The sequence below is a fragment of the Colossoma macropomum genome, unplaced genomic scaffold (assembly GCF_904425465.1).
Source record: "Colossoma macropomum unplaced genomic scaffold, Colossoma_macropomum, whole genome shotgun sequence".
Lineage (NCBI taxonomy): Eukaryota > Metazoa > Chordata > Actinopteri > Characiformes > Serrasalmidae > Colossoma > Colossoma macropomum.
The window spans coordinates 13,079,933-13,097,454 of NW_023494792.1; the positions used below are offsets into that span (position 1 = coordinate 13,079,933).

General features: G+C 38.9%; 1 protein-coding gene across 1 annotated transcript in view; it reads right to left on the reverse strand.

The window, feature by feature from the left end:
- The window catches only part of otud7a (OTU deubiquitinase 7A), a 96,838-nt gene that overhangs the window by 47,822 nt on the left and 31,494 nt on the right, over positions 1 to 17,522 (reverse strand). The window contains exon 2 of the mRNA XM_036576069.1: positions 2,358 to 2,562. The gene's annotated coding sequence lies outside the window, so the exon portion shown is untranslated. The remainder of the gene's footprint in view (positions 1 to 2,357; positions 2,563 to 17,522) is intronic.

The window sequence follows — 17,522 nt, forward strand, 5'->3', positions numbered from 1 at the left end:
TGCACATGACATAATCAGAGAGATAAACTGATGGCAGATCAGAAAGAAAATGACCTATGGATAAAATCTAGTTCCAGTTATGTCAGCAGATTCATAACTGAGTTTATCAACTTTAGTAACTATTCAAATCTGATGAAGCTAAAGGGCAGTGTCAAACCCCTGCTGGGTACAGAAATGTTCCAATATTTCCTTACAAGGGCAAATATTAAGTGTCTGCCATCCCCACTATGACAGATCCTGCTTTCATAAGCAAAGCTAATGAAATAACACTTCTGTTTATAGATCAAAACCAGAGTACTCAAGATTCAAGCCTGACACTCCATAAAAAGCAACCTCCCACATGGTAATAGGAAATGAGCGGGTATGTAGGAGTGGGTATATGTGCACGTGTGTGTGCCTTGGCACAGTAAGAAAATATCTTTGCTCAAGATGAAGAAACTTTTTTTCCTCCTCATCCTATGCATTATTAATCAGACAGCTCTGCACTTTAGCAGGAGTTTAGCTGACCCAGTTACTGAGAGCCGTTTGCATTGTGTTGCGTGTGCAGCGCCGAGCAGGCCTCACTATAAGCGAATGATTTCAGGAAAGCACTCGAGCTATTAAGCGAAGGGCCCTTGCTCAAACCTCTGGGATAAACTCAGGGATTATTGTTGACATAAAACATTTCTGAGGTTGAACAGGATTCAGCCCAGCCCTCCTGTGTGTACGTCTTGCACAAAGTGACTTATTCGGGCACGTCTATAACAGTGAAAATCTGTTGCAATAGGTAGGGCAACAAATCTTCCACCCTATAAGCCTCAAGTTCATCATAACTTTATGTTTCTAATTAAGAGGGGGCTGTTGTGTACACATAAATATGTCAAAAGTCATGACCTGAAAATCCCCTGGAATTGCACAATCAGAGCCAGTTTTCCCTGTTGAAATGTAGCTCGTATGATTCACAGAGTGTATTGTGCTTTATTGGAAGCTTATCGTGTGACTACGTCACAGATTATTGCAACAGTTTGGAACATATGCCATTCATTTTTCATTTATTTAATGAAAACATGCTGATAGTTGTGAAAACACGATTGAATTTGACCCTAATGAAGCTTATATGAGCGCAGACGGCCTCGTAGGTTGGAGAGTCATCTTTAACCTTTGTAACAGCACTTGAACAAGGATGAGTACATAATTACAAACAGGCTAACTTTAAATAGTACTGAATGTCTCATGCCTGCTTGCATTATGGCACTGAACATTTTCATATTCTACTGATAATTATGTCACTGTACATATTTTTCTACGCATCACAGTGTAATGCAACTGTACATAATATTCATAGATACAAGAACAGACATGTACCTACAGGGTCAGTCTAAAGTCAGGAATCACCTAAATATCTTTAAGATGCTTAATGACAAATTCAAGATGGCAAAAAGGGTGGTGTCACATATACTGTAGATACACTCACTAGTCTAATACATAACAGTAATGATGAGATTGATCTAAAATTCAGCATCTTACAGATATTTTGGAGTCACTCTGTACATACAGGCTCAGTTTTAGGGCCCTTACTGTTCTTCCTTTATGTACAGCCCCTATGATACTTAGTCTATAAACACAACACTGCCATATTTGTTTAGCCTAACACATGTCCAGAACTACTGTGGCTCACTTTCAGCTGTGGCTTGTAATTGGGCTGTTATTTTTTCTTCAGACAATGGTGCTTTTATCTTACCAATGTTTTACTTATTCCTAAGTAAAGAACTTAGTAACTAAAATGAAAAGTGTGATGAATAAAGATTTATTCTAATTGTTATTACATGTGCTATATGTCCAAAAGATTGCAGACACCTGTTTGTGTAGCGTTTCGCCCTAAATAAAGGGTTTTAATGGGGAATTTATTCCCCCTTTGCTGCAGTAACAGCCTCTACTCTACTAGAAAGCGTTATGCTAGATATTAGAACATTGCTGTCAGGATATGATTGCATTCAGTCACAAGAGTATTAGTGAGGTCAGGTACTGATGTTGGATGTTAGTTCTGGACCACAAATGCCACTCCAACTCATTCCCAAAAAAACTGAATCACTACAGAGAACACAGTTCTATTGCTCCACAGCGTAATGCTGGGGGGCACTTGTATCAGTAATGGGTGTACCTTACAGCAGCTGAGTTCACTAGGGGTGTCTGAATACTTTTGGACAGGTAATGTATTAGATATGCTATTTCTAATTTTAGAGAGAAATTATCCATTATGTTTTGGCATTTATGTTCACAACAGCACCAAGAATGATCCCCCTCATTCCTTGTAAAATCTGTATGGGAATTCTCATTCTGCATGACTAGTGATGAAGGCAAATAGGTTATAGACTTACTTTCTGTATTCTCACTGGGAGTTCTTCAGCAGCCATCTCACCACCATGGTAATATCCAAGGGCTCGCAAACACACTCTCTCTCACACACGCGCACACACACACACATACACACACACACACACACACACACACAGCCCTCTTCTTTAATCCATGACTTCTGCAAGAAGGAGGAGAGACGAGGAAGACTTGGGGTCACGGCCAGACCTAGAGATAGAGAGAGGGAGAGAGAGAGAGAACAAGAGTGAGAATTAGCTAAACAGATGAACGACGGAATGAAGGACAAATCACTCTTGTTCCTTGTTGCCACATCAATCACAGTAATGGAGTCCATAACGTCAGTGTGTCTACCTCTGTTATGCAACCATGACCCAATATCCCACTGACCTGCTGGAAGCACACCCCCCTTCCCCTTGAGGATGGTGAGCTTCAGATGAAATGTGCCCATATAAAGACAGTAAAAGCATAAACCCCAGACCATCTGCAGCCAGATTACTCTTCCAGTAACCCTGACGTTGGTACTCTGAGAGGGAAAAAAGGCTCTCAGGACGTTGTTTACTGTAGCATTAGCACTAAAGCTAAATATTACCTTTTCAGGGTCACTAATATCTCCAAACAGAGCGTGTGTTTTTGACACTGCACTCCGACGTAAGCCTGTATTTAGGCTTGAGAGATGAGAGAGAGGAGAATGCAGGTAGATCGAGACTGACGATAAATGCATTCATGGGAGGAGCTCAGCTACCATGGACATGGTGGTTTCACATGTTAACACTAGATTTCACTGATTAGCCATTCTTGTGTGCACACTCAGATAAGAGAACTTGTTACGCAGAATAGCCAGTACTGGACTTCATGTCTGGTATGACAGAAACAGCTTTGGCCTTGGCAGATGGAAATGTGCATGATGATAAATTAATTCAGAGACAGTATACAGTATAAGTAAATAGGCAGTTATATGTTTTTCACACATTAGGAACTAAAAGTAATTTTGCTGCTCAGCTGCTTGTCGAGTGTCCTATATATTCTCCATCTCTACATTTCATTTCCTGTGGCAAAATTTTAGCACCCCAGCACCATCATATCTCCTCTGTGTTCTTTATCACTATCTCTGTTCCTCAAGGCAGGGGGTCCAGCCCTCTAGTTTAAAGCAGACGCTGCCCAGTACTCTAGCCCGAGTTCTCTCACACGATCTCTTCTCACTTCACACAACATGCTCATTTGTTGAAGGCATGGTCAGAAAGAGTAAAATAAGTAATCACTATCATAGCCAAAGACATAGCCAAAACACAAATCATGTCCAAATCAACTGTGTGGTTCATGCTTAAGGAACAAGAATGCACTGGTGAGCTTAGCAATAGCAAACAACCTGGCAGACCTTTGATTACCACAGTAGTGGACGACCACAGAATATTGTCAAATATGAAGAACAACTGCAAAAAAGTCTTTGTGCACTCATAAACTGCACTGCATTTGTATTATTATCAAAGAATACTTTCAGCGGATGACTGAAGAATATAATTTCAGTAAGGACTGTAACCACAGCTATTCACAATTCATATAAATGAATAATAGATTTATTTTAAGAAAAGAGAGTGAATTAATCTTCATCATCTTATTACCTCCCTACACAAAGCTCTTCAGAAAATATTAATATTTATGCTGCAAATCAAATGTATAAGGCATTGTTTTCCTTGGAAAGGGGCTTCTCCTTACAGTTGCTGAGTCCCTCCAAAATTGACCACTGGTCCTGGAGGTCCCATTGCTCTGCTCAGCTCAAACACATCTATGGGCCATATAAATAAATAATAAACAACCCCTTCATAATCTCAAAAAGGATATTTCTGAAAAACCTCTATCATTTCTAAACAACACTGCAAAAGTCTCAGAAGAATTTGTTGCCAAAAATTTTATTATCAGTGTTATCAACCATTAATTAGTCCTTGGAGCCCATCTTTCAAATATGTATAAATGCTGATGAACAGATCAAGAGCATAATGCAGTATGTAAGCATCTGCCTAGATGTGTCAAAGAATGCCATAAACAGAACAAAAACCAGCACAGGGGTGGGCAGTATGATGATATTGATTGCTATGTCACAATAGGCCTTTCTGAGCGTACTGTGGATATATAAAGAACACTAACCAACCGCATGTTTCATTACAAAGAGAACATAATTAGTCCTGGTTAATTAAATTTAGTGCATCTCAGTATGCAAAGCATTATAAATTACCACAAGTAAACTGGTAAGACTTCACTAACAGAAAGGTCAGGTTACAGTTTGCTTAAACGTGTACAGAATTCTGGAACAAAGTCTTATGGACAGGTGAGAAGATCAATGTGTACCAGAGCTTAAGGAACGAGGAAAATACAGAGAAAGGAAGGAACTGATCACAATCAAAAGCATCCAATTTATCCATTAAACAAGGTTGTATAAGCATATATGGCTGAAATTCACAGAAGCATCCTCAGACTTAAACAAGTTCAAAACTCACTGGACAGCGATTCACCTTGTATGCTAAAGCAACTACAGATCTTTGGAGGGTCAGAAAGTGAAATCTTTAGACTGGCCAAGTCAATCACTCAGCCCAAACCTCACTGAACATGAATTTCATTTACTGAAGACAAGACTGAAGGCAAAAAGCCCAAAAAACAAGCAGGAACTAAAGATGGTTGAATTATAGGCCTGGCAGAGCATCATCAGGGAAAATACCCAGCATCTGCTGCTGTCTCTGGGTCACAAGCTTCAGGCAGACTTGGATTACAAAGGATTTGGAACATTATTTTATTTAAAATTTTGTTAATTTCTCCATTTTTAGCCCCATTAAATGTGCAGATTGTGTATATAAAAGGCCTGCAATTTTGATATGGTTCACCCAACATGTGAATAAATATACAAGTAAAGGAACCTGTTAAACCCTAAAGGCCTGTGTGTGGGCCAACACTTCAATTCCTGTAATAACTATAAAAGTTATAAGCTATTCATAACTTAACAATAAGCCTAGAGTTAAATGTCATCGGACATTCTTCACTTTGCTCTCATAGTTATCGTCTCATTTTTAATCTAATCATTTAAAGTACAGAGCCAAACCAACAGCAATTGTGTCACTGCTCAGTTACTTATAGACCACATTTGCATGTGTTGCACATTTTAAAAAAGCAATTGGCACAGCAGATGGGGCTAAAGAATAGAAGGAGGAGTCAGCCTGCAGGTAACCTAATGGGATATATGCACGCACTGCACAGAAATACTCAACAGATCAACTTTACCTGTGATCCAGATGCAGTATAAACACACTGATAGCATTTTCTAGCTGTCTGAGAGCCAGTGTCACAGCCCCGCGAAGAGCTGACCAAAATATCCCTCACTGCCATGCATAATTCACAGCTAAACCACACAGAGCGCTCACATGCATGCCATGCATTTTAGTCTGCGCCCTGAAATTTCAACACACGCCTCATAACTCTGAAAAGTCATTTAGGAAAGGATCTATCTGTCTAATACGGCTTATGCAGCCATGGTCAAAGATGGAGGGGAGAGTGACTTTTATGACTATCTACTAGACTAATGCTCTCAAACTTTTTGTCTCCAAAAAGACAAAACAGTATGCAAATAAACAAGGCAGGTGGGTTGCAATTCATTAGTGTTTTATGTGAATAAACTTCAGCTATGTTTGTTTTCATAATGTTGATGAAAGTTGTATTCTTTAAAGCTACACTATGTAATATTTGGGGATTTGAAGACCTCTCTGGTGGAGACGTGTAATTGCATGCAAAGGGCAGAAGAACATTTCGTAATGTGGTTTGTGCTTTGGACCCCATTCCCCGTGTTGATTTTACTCTTGTGACCTAAACATCCTCCTTTTTGAGCTTGTGATGTTAGTATGTAAAAAAGTATGATGTGGTCTGATAAAACTCCCACAAAACCTGACCCACCACCTATGAACTTTTAAATTACTATTGCAGGCTTTAAAGAGTGACTTGCAGCAGGACAAACACACAGTACTTTAGTGTGTTTTCTCCTCAGAAATGTTATTTCTTTCAAATTCAACACATAATTCCTACAGCATGCAGATTTAAATATTACATTGGTTGATCTATATTTGAGGTGCACAGCTTTGCAGTTAAAGTTAACATAAATCGGAAATCAGAACACTTTTTTCTTCCTTACTGCGACATGCTTCCGAGTGAAACAAGATGCGCACGCAGGAAATAACTGAAGGCGGGACATGATTTAACTCTTCAGAATGTCATTGGATTGTGAAAAGCAGGTTTTCCAAAACGAAACTAACACAAAGTCAGACTTTGTCAAAAATGAAGCACTGTGGCATTGTCAGGGATTCTCCCTTTGTTGCTCTGAGTATGTCCTTCTCCCCCTCTATGGTAGCCATGTGCCTTTTTGTTTTCTTGTGACATGTGCTTTTGTTGTTGTTCTGTGTCTCCTCCCTGGTCCTACCCCCTTGTTATCTGTTTCACCTGTCTGTGCTCCGCCCCTCATTAGTCCCAGGTGTTTCTCGTATACCCCTGTGTTTGTTCAGTCTCTGTCTTGTATTGTGGATGTACTCGTGGATGTTACTTTGTCTCTTGTTTTCTTTCATCTTGTAGTTTGGTTTTGTTTTTGTCATGGACTTGTCTGTTCTTCAAACCTCTGCTACTCTGGACGCTGTAAACTCTAATTTCAATAAAAGCAACTCACATTTGCATCCTGCCTCATTGCCTCCACCATTACAGGCATTTTGATCTCCATTTTCTGTGATATCTGAAACATGATTCTACAAGGTAAACAAGGAAACAAGGTCCATTTTGATTTAAAGTAAAAAGCCAAAATCTTCTTTTGTCTATGTGCTAGGACTTGTTATGCCCTATTTATGTGATTCATTTCTAACTGGTAACTACTTATGTGTTGTTACATCTGCATTGTGGTCAGTGTGTGGTGAGAAAAGTCTTTTTTTTGTTTGTTTTTTCTTATCAGATGAGGGGGCAAATTTCTGTCAGGCCAAATCTGCTAATTTAAAGTGTGTTCACAGTATCAGAGAGCTAATTTAGGAAAAAGATGTCTGACATCAAACAATTAGGTTATTGCACCCCTTAACATAGATTTTCCCAAATTAAACTGAAAGTTGAGGTGAGGGCCTCTTTATTTTCTTTACTGATATTCAACCAAAATATGTTACAAGTTGCTCATTTAATAATTTAATTAATTTAATTAAATAATACATTTCTTTGCAAATGCACTACTTGTCATCTTAACGTCTGGCTCCCTGTTTAGATCACCTTCTATCTGCCAAGTGTTCCAGCAAGCTGTGGCACCCATGAAGACTTTGAGAAGTCTGGTTCATCATGTAGTAACAGCTTTGCTTTTTGATTTCTCAATGTGGTCAACACTGCTTCTTCAGTGCATTTAGACCTAATCAAAGCGATAAAGTAGGCCAAAACTGATCAATTTACCTGTTAATTGTCTGATTTTCTTGTAGATATACCACAACTTATTTTAGTGATTTCCTATACAAGCAAGAAATGTTGTCTCTTATATCTTACATCTTACATCGTAAGAAGATGATTCACCTGTCAATAGACATGTTTGCTAATAGGTGCAGTGAAAGTAGATGGAAATGGATTTTAATGTTTAGAAAACAAAGAAAGTTTACAGCAGATTTTAGGAAAATGGCTGCGAAAAAGAAGAAAGAATAGAGTACATATTACCATACAAATATCCCCTGCACAATGGACAGAAGTGGAAAAAAACAAATTCATGTGTGCAAGAAAACTTTACTCAAAAATAAACAGAAATCCTTTAACGTTGACCAAGATGCTCTTAATGTTTCATAATTGCATTCCCTTAAGTGGACTGACTTGTATAATAATGTGCTTGAAAGGACTCTAAGACCGGTAATCAAAACAGTGAAGAGGCTTCTCTTCAAGTGGGAGGGAATTTGGAGGATAGGCACATCATGAAATATAAAAAAAACTGTCTCAAATGATGGTTTTGCCTGGGGATTCTGACTGCACAGACATTTAATGGAACAGAAAAGCTGCTTCAGCAGTTAGTCCATTATACTCAGGATGTGTGCAGAGAGCTTCAGCAAGTAAGGTCGTTAATCAGTATGTCAGGTTGGACAATTTGGTTTTATGCTGGTACGTATCATATCGTAACTGGTGGGACAAAAAAAATTAACCCTCCAAAATAGTAATTTTATAGAAGATGAAAAAAAAATTTATAACTTGTAATGGAAGAAATGCAGTGAGTAACTGTGGGCTTTTTCTGGTGGTCTCTTCATCATGAAATTTTTACACAATGCAAAAAGTAATTCAAGTTTTCAATATAAAAAAACTACAAAAATGGAGATATAAAAATTGACAATATACAGTATTCTTGTGTGTACAGGCTACTTGTCAATGTCTGTCTCTATTACTGACAGATATAGGTTTGGTTTCCAATTCTGGGATTAGTAGCATAATGACTTCCACTGCAACTCCTAAGAATAACCCATATTACCACCTACTAAAACTTTGATATCTGATTTGATCAAATGGATTCAGCTGTGCAAGGTATTTTTTTATTAGTTGAGACTGTACTCTGGGGTGCAGTTTCCGAACAACAATACAAGTCACCATTGAACCAACACAGTACGCTGGATTGTTAAAACTAAAGAACATCCAGTGAATGACTGTTTCCCAAAACCATTGCAGCTTGGTCGGACCATGGTAGTATGAAGCACATTCATTGAAACCGCAGTGGTTTGACCTGTGTTTTTAATGATATTTGCAGTAAATAACCTGCCAAAATGCCTGTGAGCAGTAGCCTAACTTGTGCAGATAAACTGGAAATTACTGTATATATAAACAAAAGCAAAAATAAAGCTTTAATTAAACCCATGAAAAGTTATTACCCAAAATACGTATGCCAACCTAGGCTACAGCATTGAGGTTGTATTATCCAATTAATTCTTGGCTTAATAAATATACTTTGCAAAAAGATATACTTATAATATTGCTTCAAATTATAACAATGTTGTTTCCATTGTATTTAAAAAAGATTTTATACCCAAATGTGCAAATGCACTGGTAGCTGTGTGTTGACCAACTGCATCGTGTGCGAAAAGGAGTGGTTCCTTTGTGTCTAGTCACAGCAACCATAACACAGTATATATATACATATATACATATTCACATGTGAACCAGCAAGTTAGGTTATTTGATACATTATAATTTGATTATTATACTTTAATCAATTTCAAGCTATAAATTGACACAGCTTAATATTATTTTAGTTTTGCTATTGCAGAGATTAGGCCTAATTTTTCTAAGGTAAACAAATTGAAGGTTGGCTGTCCCAGGTCCTGGCTAATGGATCCCCCTACCTTCACTGCTTCTCTGTATTGCTCCGGTCATTTCTTCCTCACTCTACTTGTAGTCTATGTGCATTTCTATGGGATCCCGTATTTTCATCCCTTGCTGAGCTCTCCCTGTTTTTCACTGATTCTATGTCACTCTTCTCTGCAATACTTACAAACTCTTAGTTGGGCCTCATAAACTGTTGTTACTGCTTAGCACTGTAATGCTTTAATTACATGTAATGTCCCAAAAGTAAAATAACAAAAACAGAGTAAAACTTCTCTGTTTTCAAGCGCCTATAACACCAGATTTAAAGGTGACTTGTGATTTGACTACTATGACTTTAATATAAGTTCAGGCCTACATTTCCTTTCCCTACCTTTGATTTTTTTTATACAAAGCTGGTTCACTGTAGCGCTATATGGCTCATATCAGGGTATATATTAAAGCTTAAGCTTCTTCTGGAAAAAGCTGGAAGTTTACCATATTACCCATGTTATTCTTTATTACTCTATTATTCTCTAAATCTCTACAACTTTTGTTAAGTGTGTGAATATTAAGTAAACCGCAGCTCTTAACAGTGTAATTGTTTAACAATTCTGACTTTGTCAGCTTTGAGTTGGTCAGCTGTTGAAACAGGAAAAAATAAAATTACCTTTGACAATAGATGCACATCTATCACTTTGAAAACTACTGACAATTACATACACAGGAACTGAATGTACTACTTTTGAGTTGCTCATAAACTGCTTTACCAGATGACGTAGCTGCAGGACTCCGTACTCAATGTTTACTGCTATTCCTACTTAGCCGTGCATTAAAACCTACACTGGTCTGATAAAAAAAGCCAATACTTCAACGCACGCATATATACACAGAACAGCTTCTTACAACAACAATATAGTATAACTAAGAGAACCCACAGACACATTATTATTTTAAGAGCAAGACTAAGACTTCGGCCTCCAAGCTATCACTCAAAATACTCAGCTCTGCGATGCTGCCTGTGAATGTTCTTTTGAACTGAGGTTTTGGAGGACACTCATTCGTCTAACGAAACTTACCAACATAGTTAGACAACTAAGCCTTTGGGAAACACATCCCTGATTTAGTGCTATTAAATGAGGAAAATTAAGAAACTTCAGCTTAAACTTTAACTCAAGTTCAACTTCCAACTACAGGATGCAAATTATTTTTTGGAATCAAAATAAGATGTTGAGGACAAACCAAACCTTTAAGGTCAACAAGTCGTACAGACATAAACACACAACAGCACGGTTTTGTTTACTGCCCATGTTCAAGTGTCCTGCGTACAGAGAGGACTGCAGCTGTCTAGGATTTATAAGTGTACATTCAGAGACAGTAAAACATCAGTGAATAATAGAGAGGGAGGAAGCCTCTCCTGCATTAGGCTGGACAAACAGAGGGAGGGAGGGAGGGAGAGGGAGAGGGAGAGAGAGAGAGAGAGAGAGAGAGAGAGAGAGAGAGAGAGAGAGAGAGAGAGATAAAGGATACCATCCCAGACTCTACCACCTCTAGCTTCTTGCCTCACCTCGCAGGAGCTCACTGCCCACTGCCATTTTCCACAGGATATGAAACCCAGGGCTCTTCCACACCACCACAGAATGTCAACAGAAAATGAACGTCATCATCCACATGGCCAACAGAACAGTGTCAGGCACTGATTCATCACATTTGCCTATTTTCTCGCTGATGACCAACATTTCCACAGCTAAAATTAAAACACAGCGACCTTCATAATTCCATTCTGAAGTGGAGAGGTTTATTTCAAGAATGTGAGATGTCTGGCAGCGGCGGTAAAATGTGCCATCACACCAAAGTGGAAGAAAAAGCACGAAAGCTATGACAACCAATAGGCTGCAATATGCAACAATATTTGCTTTACCCATAAAACAGCAGTGAAAATTTCCTCTGGGAAATTTTAAGACCAAGGAACTAAATGTAGTATTGTAAATCCAGAAAGCAAATTATTTTTACAGATTTAATCTAACACATTCTGCAAATCCTTCTGCAAAATCTAATCTAAGTGTTACCCAATTAACCCATCAGTGTCCATATTTGTATGTATTACAATTGCTTTCGTCCATATGTTCACTAAGCACAAAACTGAAGAAAAGCTTCAAATGATTTAAACCGTATGACTTAAAAAGTGTGCTCTTATTAAAAAAGTGGGCTCGAATTAAAGTCAATACAGTGACTCAAATGTCATAGAAAATTATGCAAGTAACACTGCTTCCATTAGCTCTGTACTAGAGTACAAAACTCTACATCACCCTCATAAAAAACATGTCTGAGAAATACTGACTGAGTACTAAACAAATATGTAATGTTAAGCAACTTTTTACTGTATGGTAAAACATTATGAGAGCACAGAGAGAAAACGTACAGGCAAATATAATGACTCCAGATCTGTGGCAGGCACCTCATATCTGTTTACTGTCTAACATCGCCACCATGTTATTTCCTTTGATAAGATAAAGGTACGTTTTCATTTCTGCATCAGTAAATTGGTACCTGCTGTGTTCTGTCATGTGTTGTAGCTACAACTGGACAAGAAAACAACAACATCTTATCAGCTAATTAACTTATTCACATTTAGAGCATTTATTCATTTTAACTTAGTTACCTAATTTAATTAATTCATTTTTACCAGCAAATGTATGTGCTTGATGTAGAGCTGGGCGATATGGCCAAAAATGTTATCACGATAAACAAAATTCATATCGTTCGATATCGATACATACCGCGATAAATGTCAAATCATTATTTCTTTCAAGTTTGAAGGCTGATTTTTGCTCCTGGGTGGTTAACTGCTGTTTTAAACTATCCTTTATGGTCGGAACACAACAAACACTCACCAAACAGTGGAACATTTCACAGATCTGTCATGGGAGAGTGGGAGAAAGTGTCTGGTGAGCTGTTTTTATCAGCTGGAAAAGCATGGCTATTTTGTAAAAGTCATAATTCAAGAAAGAAAACAGATTATTTTAGCTGGTGACGAGCGCTCGGCTACCCCGCTACAAATGACATCACAGTATTTAGACACCTACGGAGCCCCGCTGGTGACATCCTGTATAAATAAAAATAATGCGTGGCCACGACTTAGTAAAGCGTGGGAACGAGATCCTAAAGCGTGGCCACAACTTAGTAGACACCAGCTAGCGACGACTGGATATTCAATTGTAGTAGTTTAAGTGGTGAGCCGCAAAATATCAACACCAGACAAACGGAGTCCTCCTTTCAGGTACGTTTAAACTGAAAGCGGTGTTTTTTTGTCTTGTTTGATCCACAGTATCATCAGTTCTCCGTGTTGTGCGAGTGACGAAGCGCTGCTTCAAGTTAGCCAGCTGCTAAAAACAGCTAGCCTGGAAAGATAGCGCTCTCCCGCTCTCCAATGCCTCACAGCTTCCTCAGATTACTTTCGTTTAAATCAGGGCTGTAATTTACATGAACCCACTTTCGTTGCTTGGGAATGCACTAATACTTAAATATGACTGTCCGAGCGCTGTAACAGCGCTGTAGTTGTGAGGAGTGTGATTTAACGCTGCTAAAGCTGGTTAGGATGTACAGAAAGAGGTGAGTTCGCTGTAGGACAGTACAGTTACACCACTGACCTCGTCACTCACACTTGGTCACAGGAGAACAGATCGCCTGTCGCTCCGCTCAAACAGGGAATGTATAACTCCGTGTTTCAGCCGTTGCTAAAGACTCATCTTACTCGTGGCCCCCTCCCTCTCTAATCATGTAGAAAAACTCGGAAGTGCGCCCTCTACTGGTGACAGCACAGAAGTGTCGCTTTCCTTGCAGTAGAAAACGCCACCAAGTCTTTCGCTGAACGTGGGAGGTGTGAGAATGGTGTATTATATCGAACATTTATCGAACATGTCGTATCGCTCTATCGAGGAAAAGTTATATCACGATAATTATCGTTATCGTTTTATCGCCCAGCCCTAGCTTGATGTATCCACTTCAAGTGAGTATACAAACTTTTTTGCAAAGTCTGATGATTTCAATCAACATTTGCCATTTCCATCAAGTCTTTTTTTATTTGATAGGTATTTCTTAAATTCACCAAATAAACAGTAATTGTGCATTAAAATATGTTCTCTGTAAAGGATGTGTGTATTTTATTATTTTCACTTAGAAAATCAACATAACATATCATTTGACAAGTGGGAAAACCCATACTTTTGCATACCACTATAGTGGTTGGGCATAAAAGAGCAAAAATCAATAAACAAACAACAATAATTACATAACTTACTGTTTTGTTGACAGATTTGACACCTATGACTAATACTTGATATTGTTTGTGTAATAAAAGTCATACAAAATACTGAACATGCATGTGTGTGTGCATGCATGTGTAAGCGTCCTGAATAATTAATCTTTTCCTTGTTCCACAGGTGCTGTCGCGAAGCATACACACACAAGCATACAAACATACACACACACACATTCGCTCCTGGACGAGTTCCTGCACTGAGAGAGCCTCGAACATATGTGTAACATTCTCAGTGATTACATCATCACACTGTGTGGATCCTGAGAGCCATGGCAGCAGGTCTACAAGCCCCAGAGAAGTGTGGGATACCAGCCCAGTGGAAGAATGTGTGGTACAGAGAGTGCCATGCAAAGCGCTCAGTCACCCATGCATGTGTTACAATATGCATCAGTATGCTGTGAACATAGCCGCAAGCAAAGTTCCTTTGACAGTGTCCACAGCTTTATATCCTTCCTGTAATCAAGGAACAGAGTAATTAATGCGGCAAGCTTGTGCATTTCCAGCAGCTTCTGAACTTCAGAATAAATATTCTAAATGGTTCAAGTGGACCAATAATCTTTTACCTGTAGCCTTCTAAAGACACTAAATCAGTAAGTAAAATGTGGAGGATGAGCTTCTTTTAGGCTTTTGCTAGCCAGCTTAAGCACCTTTAATCAGTAATAAGAAAATGTGTCAGTGAAATACTCATACTAATCCTCTGCCTCACTGACTCACATTTAACAGTATACAAACATGCAGTTGACAAAGAAAAACAGACTACTGACACAGGACGCTTAAGGCTGTCTTTGATTTCAAGTTGTGATCAACACAAGAAGCAAAAGGTGCTAATCTGGAATGTAAACAATGGCATGTGACTGTTCACTGTATGATTTAGTCATTCACGATAAGCCTTGGGCCAATAACTGATATAAAATATTGCGGTAGTTAAAATTAGTACTGATATTATACAAATTATCACTCATATCATTGTTTTTTATGTGCCATGCTGTGTTTTATTGCTTTATTTGCCTATATTTAATTTGCTTTGGAACGCATTCTAAACTATGGTTAGTTCAAAAATTATTAGAGTAGCAAAAACTGCACTTAATTATTGGCTGGACAAACAGAACAACATCAACTAATTAACTACACACATACATTCCTTCACTGCCACTTGGAAAGATTATAACATTTTCAGGCTGGCAAAGAATGCTGGGGGACATGCAAATAAAACAAAGACTAAAATGGATGAGGTTGTACAGAAGAAAGGAGCCAGTAGGTTGAATTTGCCAGTCAGGTGATTTGACGGCCCCTCTCCTCTGCTACAGAGCAGACCCAGTTTATCACACTGAGCTGGATGAGGTACCCTGAGATGTACTAGCAAACCGGTAGTATTACTATTCTTGCTAATAATCTGTTTTGTGCACAGAAGGCATGTAACACTGTTAAAGTGCAGTGGCTATCCATGTTCATTTGGTTGGAAACCAAATTATTGAACAAACTGGTGCGTTAGAAATTATTAAAGGGATTATTTCATGTAAAAACACATGTAAATACTGTTCAAGTTTAAAACCAATCTGTTCATCCCCTAGTTCATCCAGTCCATATATGGTAACAATGCTGCAAAAATGGTCCGTTTTAAATCCATTGTTTTGTGATGGCATAAAAAACAACACATTAACATATATACTCCTATACAGACTATGACAGTTTACTCCGCCCATACATGCTGAAGTTATAAGGAATACATTGCCCTGGGCTTCTTTTGAACAAGGCACAATACAAGGCAGCCAATCAGAACAGAGTTTATTTAGATATATCAGTCTTAAAGGCATAATAACAAACACGGCCTGATTAATTCTAAGGGAGAAAGAGCAGTTGGAAAATGGTCAAGTAAAAATGTATTATGACTGGTTTTTCTACAGAAAACCACACAAATATGGTTTGTCCAAATTTATATTATTGTCTAAGCTTACTCAAGACCTTTGCTGGCATCATCTGATGTGAGAAGTTCTTCCACACAAGTTTCAGTACAAGGTCTCTCACGGTTTTATAGAGGATTTAGCATGTGTGTACAGAGGTTCAGCTGAGCTGACGGTCAGACATGTTACTCTCTGCTCTCAAACCCATAAGCCACAGGCAGGAAGCCAGCAGGCAGGATGAAAGAGAGAGAGAGAGAGAGAGAGAGAGAGAGAGAGAGAGAAAGAGAGTGCAACCATCACTTTACTCTCACATTAGACTCTGCAGGGCAGCATCATCAGCTTTAAACACTGTATTCATTTGCATAGTTTGGAAGTTCTCATCCATCTTTATACTCTTATGTATTGTTTGTGTTCCTAAAACCATTTAAATGTTACTGTGATTAAGAGCACCTAAAATTGTCTTTTTGCAGATGAAGGTTAATACCATGTAATAATACCATACAGACTCACAGTACACAGAAAGGTCTGTATCTGACTGCTGTAGAGCATTATGAAACATGTTATGTGGCTAACAGTGCGGTTTTGCTGACTGAACCATAATGTATGTGACAGCACGGTAAAAGCGTGGGAGGGCTGAGCTGGATGTGCAGTGTGCACGGGCAGCACCCTCTCTCACTCCCTCAAACACACACCTCACACAGTGTCAACACTTGCTTCTGATAGCACTGACAGCCAATACCCCAGAAAATGTTCACAACCTGGAAGGCTGGGCAGGTAGCAGGTGAAGGCCATAGGTGGATACTGATTGTGATGGAGGATCACAGTGAAAATGACTGGACAGGTCAGAGAGAGGGCTTGAGGCCACTGCCTGTCCGATGACGCTCACCACTAGAACAGTTTCATCATGGTTATGCACAGAAGGACACGGCCTGCTTTGTATTCAGCAGCGCACCTCTAAAGGAAGTGGATCTGTGTCACTGCGCACACACACACACACACACACACACACACACACACACACACACACGCATGCACGCACGCACACACACACACACACCCGTCTGTAGTGACTTAGTGAGTCCTGTGTTGTTAGTTATTGTCCTACATAAAGGCCCTCCCAGTGGAGCTCATTGCTCACTGCTGCAGTCTTAAACCACAAAGTAAACATCCTAAAATCAAATGAGCATTTAAAATATAGCACATTGGGCAAGGTGTAGGTGTTCTAGTAGTACAGGAGGAAGTGATAAACTTTGACATGCTTCTGCATAAGGAGTTCTAGCAGTGTCTTACACTTTTGTCTTACGCATTTGTAGAACAGCCTAAGATGAGCACCAGCCTCAAATTACAGATGATATAATAGTGCCTGGATTTCCATAGCCACTGCTGTGGAATCGGACCTATTTCTTGAGGGGTGTCTGCTACAGGATGATTGCTACAGGAGCTTGTTTGATGATCTTATTGTGTCTAGTGCTGTGCCTAGATGGTCTGTTGTTTGCCCAGTTTTCTAAGTATGCTAAAGGACAATGATTAAATTTGCCCAATGTTCACTTCTATTACTTTTAACTGGTGTAAAAAATGCATCAAGACATTACAAAAGATGTTAAAAAGAAGGCAAAAAGATTCCCAGA